General features: G+C 38.2%; 1 long non-coding RNA gene across 1 annotated transcript; it reads right to left on the bottom strand.

The window, feature by feature from the left end:
- Positions 1-6,155: 6,155 nt before the first annotated feature.
- Positions 6,156-7,215, bottom strand: LOC116729697 (uncharacterized). Its single transcript, XR_004341194.1, has 2 exons — positions 6,930-7,215; positions 6,156-6,867 (listed from the first exon to the last, which is right to left on the bottom strand). It is a non-coding gene; the product is annotated as an uncharacterized LOC116729697 (long non-coding RNA).
- Between the last annotated feature and the right edge of the window lie 483 nt (positions 7,216-7,698).

The following is a 7,698-nucleotide window of genomic DNA, read 5'->3' as shown; positions in this document are numbered from 1 at the left end:
ACAATACCACAGAAGAAGAAATTAAAAGGAGGGGCTTCCAATCTGGTGACACGGTTAAAACAACGAGTTTTTAAGGTTAAATATTACTTTGAACGTCTTGATTATCATGACTTAGCCTTTGTTTGTTTTAATTTCTTCCTTTTTATGTGATGTTTATGTAACCTGGTAGTATTTGTCTTTTGTTATAGTTACACAAAATGTCTTTTTTTGTTATCTGTATTGTTCCTTTCCTGACTGAAACACCTTTAACAGGTAAGCTGAGGTAAAGATAAGTGATTTCTGCCTTGGTTTGTCATTAACAAAACACACTCTGAGATTTTTTAGAAATGGAGCTAAAGGTGCTGAAGAAGAGTGACTCAAGAGTGGAGCCTTGAGGTTTGCTCAGAAACCACAAAGTACTACAAAATCTAACATTACCAGACAAACCCAATCACATTTTTCAGTCTGTTAAGATCAACTGTGTCAAACTGTGTTAAAGGTTTTAAATCTCAAGACTTTAACTGCAAGTGGAAGGCCACAAAAAGATGAAAAACGACTGCATTAAGGATCATATAGCAACACATTAGACATGAAGTTAGCTTAAAAAAATAAATGGCTGTGCAGGTTAAAATTCAATATGCTATGCAGATATTTTAGTTGGACTGAATCTTAAATAGGAGTATGAGCGAAAAATGCTGGAAGCATTTTATTTGCCTTAAAAAAAATCTATTATTATTTTTCTTCTTATGGATACAATAAAAAAAATCCCCTCCAGACTTTAGTGTTTGTGTTTGCGACAGAACAGAATCTGAATTAGTACTTGACTTCTGAAGCTGCTAGGTCAAAGCTCATCTGAATGCATTATGGGAATTGTAGTATGAGACCTGAACAAATCCAAGTCTCCAAACTTCTTGGTGGAAACATAAACCCCAAGCTAGACTTGAATTTAAATTTGAACTTCATTAAATAAAGTTCAACCAATATTATTCAACTGAATGACCTAGATATCAACGTTACGCTCAAAGAAAAAAGAAAAAAACTAGTAGTCCGTCTCCACTTGTTCAGGATGTGGAGTCATAGTATTAATATATGTTTTTCATAACTAGGCATGAACAGTGTGAGATTCTTAGCTTGTTAATTAGGCAAATCATCTTTCACATCCACAAAGCGGGAGTGTGCAGTGTGTGTTTACTTTACTGACAGACATGATATCTGTGACACCATGTTAGCTAAATGTTTATGTTAGATATAACAATAATAATAAAAAAGATTGCTCTTTGTGGGTGGAGCTGCTCTAGAATCCAAACTACAACTATTGTTGAATTTCATATATTTAAATAATTCCAAATGACAGATTTTGACTTATTTTTTAGTGAATTTGGTTTAGTAGAAACCCGTTTGTAGAGATGGCTGACAACAAAATGCAACTAATTGGAAAAGATTTCACTGCAGTAAAGAGGCAGATATTACCTGGTGGTTGGTCTAACTGAAAGCTTTTAGTGAAAAAAAAAGGAAATAATAATAATGACAGGATAGTATCTTTATACTAGAAAGGCTCATGCCTGACGGGAATGTAATAATAATCATTTGGTCTTGAGCAAGAAATATTCATTTATTTTAAAACCAGCATAATGCATGCCATATCTTACTCCTTGTATAGAAATTAACAGAACAAATATGAACCAAATGATGCTAATACTTTAAACCTAATGAGCTGATTGGTATTAGGGGTGAGCAGCTCTATAAAAGTGGGTACTTTGTGTGGTAGTTAGTCCCTGATCAATCAATCAATCAATCAATCAATCAATCAAATTTTATTTGTATAGCACATTTCAGCAGCAAGGCATTTCAAAGTGCTTTACATCATTACAAACACAGAAACACAATGCAATATAGAATCAACAATCAAAACACAGCATTAAGTCAAGTTCCATCAATAAATTTGTAATTGATCACATTTCAAATACAATTCTAAACAGGTGGGGTTTTAGTCGAGATTTAAAGGAAGTCAGTGTTTCAGCTGTTTTACAGTTTTCTGGAAGTTTGTTCCAAATTTGTGGTGCATAGATGCTGAAAGCTGCTTCTCCTCGTTTGGTTCTGGTTCTGGGGATGCAGAGCAGAACCAGAACCAGAACCTGAGAGGTCTGGAGGGTTGATACAACAACAGCAGATCTTTAATGTATTGTGGTGCTAAGCCGTTCAGTGATTTGTAAACTAACAACAGTATTTTAAAGTCTATTCTTTGAGCTACAGGGAGCCAGTGGAGGGACTTTAAAACTGGTGTTATGTGCTCTATCTTCCTGGTTTTAGTGAGAACGCCAGCAGCAGCATTCTGGATCAGCTGCAGCTGTTTGATTGATTTGTTGGACAGACCTGTGAAGACGCTGTTGCAATAATCAATTTTATTGATGCCACACAACAAAACCATTTCTAGCTTTTAAATCTTCCACTCAAAATAAAACTCCCCAAAAACACTCCAAACTCAAATCTGACTTTTAATTTGGGCCTCCAGTCTCCGTCATTTCATCAGTGTAGTTTTCTGTTTGCTCTTTGACCTTCGATGATTCTCTCACCCATCCGACCGCCAGCCACTGCCAAAATCCACACATCTCCGGTTTGAGGGAAAAAGAAACTCTGAGGTCGGCTCAGAGCTTTTGCCACTGATGGATAACTGCAGGATTCACATTCAGTGAGTCAAATAACACAAATATGCAGAGCTTCATCCCTTATCAGGTGGTCGTTTGCTGGGAAAAGAAATGGGAATTCGTCTTCCCATCTTCCCAAGTGTTGTAATTACTTCATTACTCCTTGCTTAGTTTGATTTTCCTGACACAAAAAGTTGTCTTTTTTTATTTTTCTCTTTGACATTATTTGTATTTCTGGAAATGGCAGATGGATCTAACTGGTTTCTCTGAAAGTTTTGGATTTCTGAGATGAGATCTGCAGGAAAAGATGGAGAGGATCAAAAATGAATTCTGTCTTCCCCATGTATTAATATTCAGAGTCCTTTACAGTTACATTAACTAAAGAGGACAGGTAATGTAGAAAAAGCTTTGTAGTTCAACCTCAAACCTGATCTACAGTGACTACAGAAAGTCTTCACTGTTCTTCACTTTCCTCATATTTTGTTATATTATATTCTAAATTGTATTAAATGAATCCCTTTCCTCAACAGGCTATGCACAAATACCCCACTATGACAATGTGGAATAAAGTATTTTAGGTGTTTGTAAATTTGTTAAAAACAGACAATCAATAAATCACATTTATTTAAGTCTTTGCAGCTTTTGCCAAAACAGTTCAAAATCAGTCTGTTTCCACTGATCCTCCCTGAGATGTTTCTACAATTTAAACAGAGTCACTTTGTGGTGAATTTAGCTGATTGGACTGGACCTGGAAAGGCTCACAACTGTCTACATAAGGCCCCACAGTTGGCAGTGCAGGTCAGAGGTAAAAAACCAAGCATGAAATCAAAGGAATTGTCTGAGACGGGACTGTCTCGAGGAACAAATGTGAGGAGGGATCCAGAAACATTTCTGTCTCTGTTTCCCTCCAGAAACAGAAATGTTTCATCTCCATGACGATAGATTCCATCGTCATGGAGATCAGCACACAGATGGCATGTAGCTCTCCTCATCAAGGAGAGAATGTGTTTTCTATAGAGCTGTTGGGATAACGAGACATCTTTGCTAGTGCTTCATTCCTTTATTCTGGATCCACTGATAGGAAAACAAGTCTGGACTGGGCCAGCATTCTGCAAAGAGATACCAGTACAAAACGACAATAATGAGAGAGGAAGACAACCGGACAGAAAGAGCAGAAGCTAAGGTAGTTAGCCACAGACCCTACCATCAGCCTGGTAGCACATTTACCATGCTAACTAACGAAATCCCAACCTGCAGTACACCTAAGTAGCCTCACCTACCACCAGTCAGTTTGATGACAGGAATGTGTAGGCAGGTTTGCTGACAACTGGTTTATGACACTAGAGAGACCAAAACCAAAACCAACCTGATGTTTTAATTAATCAGAACCAAACATTCACGTTTTAGGGACTCTGAGAAACAACACAGCCATGTTTGAACCCAGAACTTTCTGACTCCAAAGTAGCAGAGTTGAAGTAGCTAAGCTAATGATTTGATATCAGGTAAACATGTCAAGTGAAATCAGTTTTGACAATGAACTCAGTGTGTTCTACATTCTTTTATATCTTATTTACATCAACTTTGAACTTTGAATTGAAGTACTTTGTTGGTACTACTTGGTGTACGTCCAGTTTTTCCTGCAAAGCATTAATCTTAGCATAAATGCCAAATAAAAGTTAGATTTTTACGTTAGTGCTACATGTGGTGAGGTGCATCCAGACTGACCTGCTCTGTCTGCATTGCTTTCATACTCAACAGCTAAAGAAAGAGTCACACAGCAAAGTTTGTATTGTTGACAACATGTTGAGAAGTTACACAAACTAACATGCCACCTGTCCCAGGCAGCATGACTTCATCTGTTTGGGTTTGCTTCAGATCTGGATGTTGGCCGTGGATCATTCGTGCCGTGCCGGTCCAGACTGTCCAGCAGCTCTGTTCTGTGTTGCTCTGTAGGCGGACCGTTGCCCTGCAGGCTTCCAGCCGCATTCCTCAAGTTGTTCTTGGGCATTTTATTTGATTTGTAGACCTTTTGGATCCAAGATGCAGCCACACATTTCATTGCAATCATATAAGCAGTTTTGTTTCCTATTTGCTCAGGATTTCAACCAACACAATGTGACTTGTATGACTCTGTTTTTAAAGGGTTAAATCTGTTTAAAGCAGATGAATTATGGTATTTTTAAAGATATTTTTTTCTGAGGAGAGATACATATTAAGAGCTTGTTTTTTTAGTATGCCCACTTCTTGTTCTCTGCAACAGTCTGAACAGATTCAGGCCTGATGGGCAAACCTGAACTTGTCCTGTAGTTCTGTCAGCTGCATATCTTCCTTAAGGCAGTGAGAATGTTTTGGTGATGACGGCTTTAAGCTTTCATGCAGTAACAATGTTGCAGGAGAGCAAAAGGAAACAGTTTCACTGCTTAACTACCCAGAAACTAATGGAATCAAATATGATTTACATCATACTGGAGCTGATGGACTTTTTTTGTTGCAACTTGTTCAAATTGTGTATTTGATCTTTTTTTGTTACATTCTACACCTCAAAACTTTATATTAAAAGAAAATGTAATTAATTTGTATGACAGATGACTACCCATAGTTTAGCTGGGAAGCTAAATATTTAGCTTGAAACTGAATATTTAGTTTCCAATGAAATGTTTAGGATTGAGCCAAGTATTTAGTTTACAATCTAAATATTTAACTCCAAATTAAATATTTTCCTATTCAGCAAAATATTTAGCCCCAAAACAAATATTTATTAGCACACTAGCTTGCTAGCTAAAGATTTAGGTGGGTAGCTACATAGTTAGCTAAAATGCTAATTTTCTTGCTGAACAGTGGAAGAGGGCTATCAAAATAAAGAGTCTTGCTGACCTCTACTTAAATTTCTGCTGCTGGTAAGACTGATATTTAGTCTGTAAACTAAATATTGAACTGGTGACTTAAATATTTAGTTTGACATTTAAAAATGCATGAATACAACGGTGAAAAATGAACACATATTTTAATTTTCTTTTAACATGCTAAATAAACCAAAAAATATTGTTGTTCATTCTTTACCGTGTAACTGCACATTGACAATAAAGGCTTCATGCTTATCTTCATTCTTCTTCCCAATACAGTGAACCCTCGCTATAACACGGTTCACCTTTCACGGCCTCGCTTCTTTGCGGATTTTTTTGTGCAGTTTTTTTTCACAGTGCATTGTGTTCTGCATCCTGATTTGGCTAAACAGTCTCCGCTCATCTTCTCTACCTGTGTGCCAATAATGTTACGGTATTTAAATATACGTAACACAACTTGGCAAATTTTGGTAAATGTTTTTGCCCAGAAGAAAAAAAGAGTGACAACAACTACCGATAACTATGTTCTTACGAAAAAACACACCTGCACCACAGGCTTCAGAAGAAAAAGACACTAGAGAGCGGAGTCAGGCCGCAGCGTCACAGTCAGAGGAACAGTGAAATACGCGAGTCACAATTTGTCCTACTGTACTTCGTATTGATGATTAAAATGATTTTACTATAGTTATGTGACGGTACCTATGCTTTCCCGATTGGCAACTTGAATTTTAAGATAACTAATTTTATAATACTGTAAAGTTACCCTTAAGGCACACAGGCCCGCTACATATGAGGCACGAGACAATTCCACTCAATCCAATCAGTTTATTTATTTCAATTTTCTAGTCAGAAATATATTAATTTAAAATCACTCACACATTAAAAGGACATTTACGGCTCAGCTCGAAGCTGGCAGGGACCTACAAAGGAAACACAGCAAACCAAATAAAAGAAAATCGTGCACCAAACCAAAGAAAGTACCACCACCCGGAAAGTCCACCACCAACACCACGAGCTGGCCGGTGTTCTGTCAAAAAAAGAAAAGACATTCAAATTACATACATTTCTTGGTTATACAGTTCAGTCCTCACAAATCAAGCAATAGCAGTCCAAGTTAGGAGTCCGTCCTGAGACGAACCGCCGCGCCACAGCAAACGCCAGCCAGAGCGGCACCAGAGGGATCAGGACGAGCTGGTCGTAAACCAGCCTGAATCAGCCACACTGGACGAGAGTCAAAAGCCAGCTTACGCCGACCAGGACAGCGGGTATGAAGCCGACAACCAGGGCGACGGGTAGGCCGCCGTCAGCCGACGACGAATAACCAGGTCACAGGCGGACGGACCGTCAACCAGGGACAACAGAGTACGGGCAAGCAGCCGGCCAAGGACAAACAGCAGCGTCTACCAAACATACATGTCAAAAATAGAATCTGGAAGCATACGTAAAATGAGCTTTCGCTTACCACTGAGCTTGATGCGTTATGCCTCTAGCATGGAGAAGAAGCAGTCAGCTGGTACAAGTCACCTAGATGTTACAAGTAAAGCTGAGCTAAAGCTAGACTTACAGATATTAAAGGTGTGAGAAGCTTCTTACCAGAAGAAGGCTTGAACAGCAATTAATGTATTAAGCGCGTCAGTCTTATAGCGCCAGTAAACAGTGAAGTCTGAACCGGAAGGAGAACGTGTTGTCTACCAGGTGAGGGAGGGCCCTTTATATACAGACAGCGCTATAACCAATTAAAGTCAGGCACTTGTGTGGTGCGTTCAGAGCCCACAGGGCATACTGCCACAGTTATTTGTAAGAAAGTGTTCTATTTGTTAAAAAATGCTTGGGCCTGAAAACAGATTTTGTTCTTTGGATTCAATGTATAGTATTTAATTATTCTGTATAATAATTGCAAAAAACTACTTCACGGATTTTCTTTTCGGAACGCAACCCCCACGAAAAACGAGGGTTTACTGTACACTAAATGGGTCTAACATGCAAAACTGAAAAGTGGTTCAAGAGGTATGAATACTTTTGCAACTTTTAAAACCATGTGGTTTAAATAATCTATGGGACAACAACTACTTAACCTCTTCATGACACTGTCTTGGGAAAACAGAGTATCTTCAGTCAGAGGCTTCTTCTGATTCTCTGCAATAAAGACTGCTACAGGAGAACTTTCCTGCCATCAGCCATCACTATCTTCAATAAATCTTTGAAGAATTTGAATTAATGAGCAACAACAA

Source organism: Xiphophorus hellerii, chromosome 2, assembly GCF_003331165.1.
Source record: "Xiphophorus hellerii strain 12219 chromosome 2, Xiphophorus_hellerii-4.1, whole genome shotgun sequence".
Taxonomy (NCBI): Eukaryota; Metazoa; Chordata; class Actinopteri; order Cyprinodontiformes; family Poeciliidae; genus Xiphophorus; species Xiphophorus hellerii.
The sequence above is the reverse complement of the archived record's forward strand: the minus strand, read 5'-3'. Positions and strand labels throughout refer to the sequence as shown.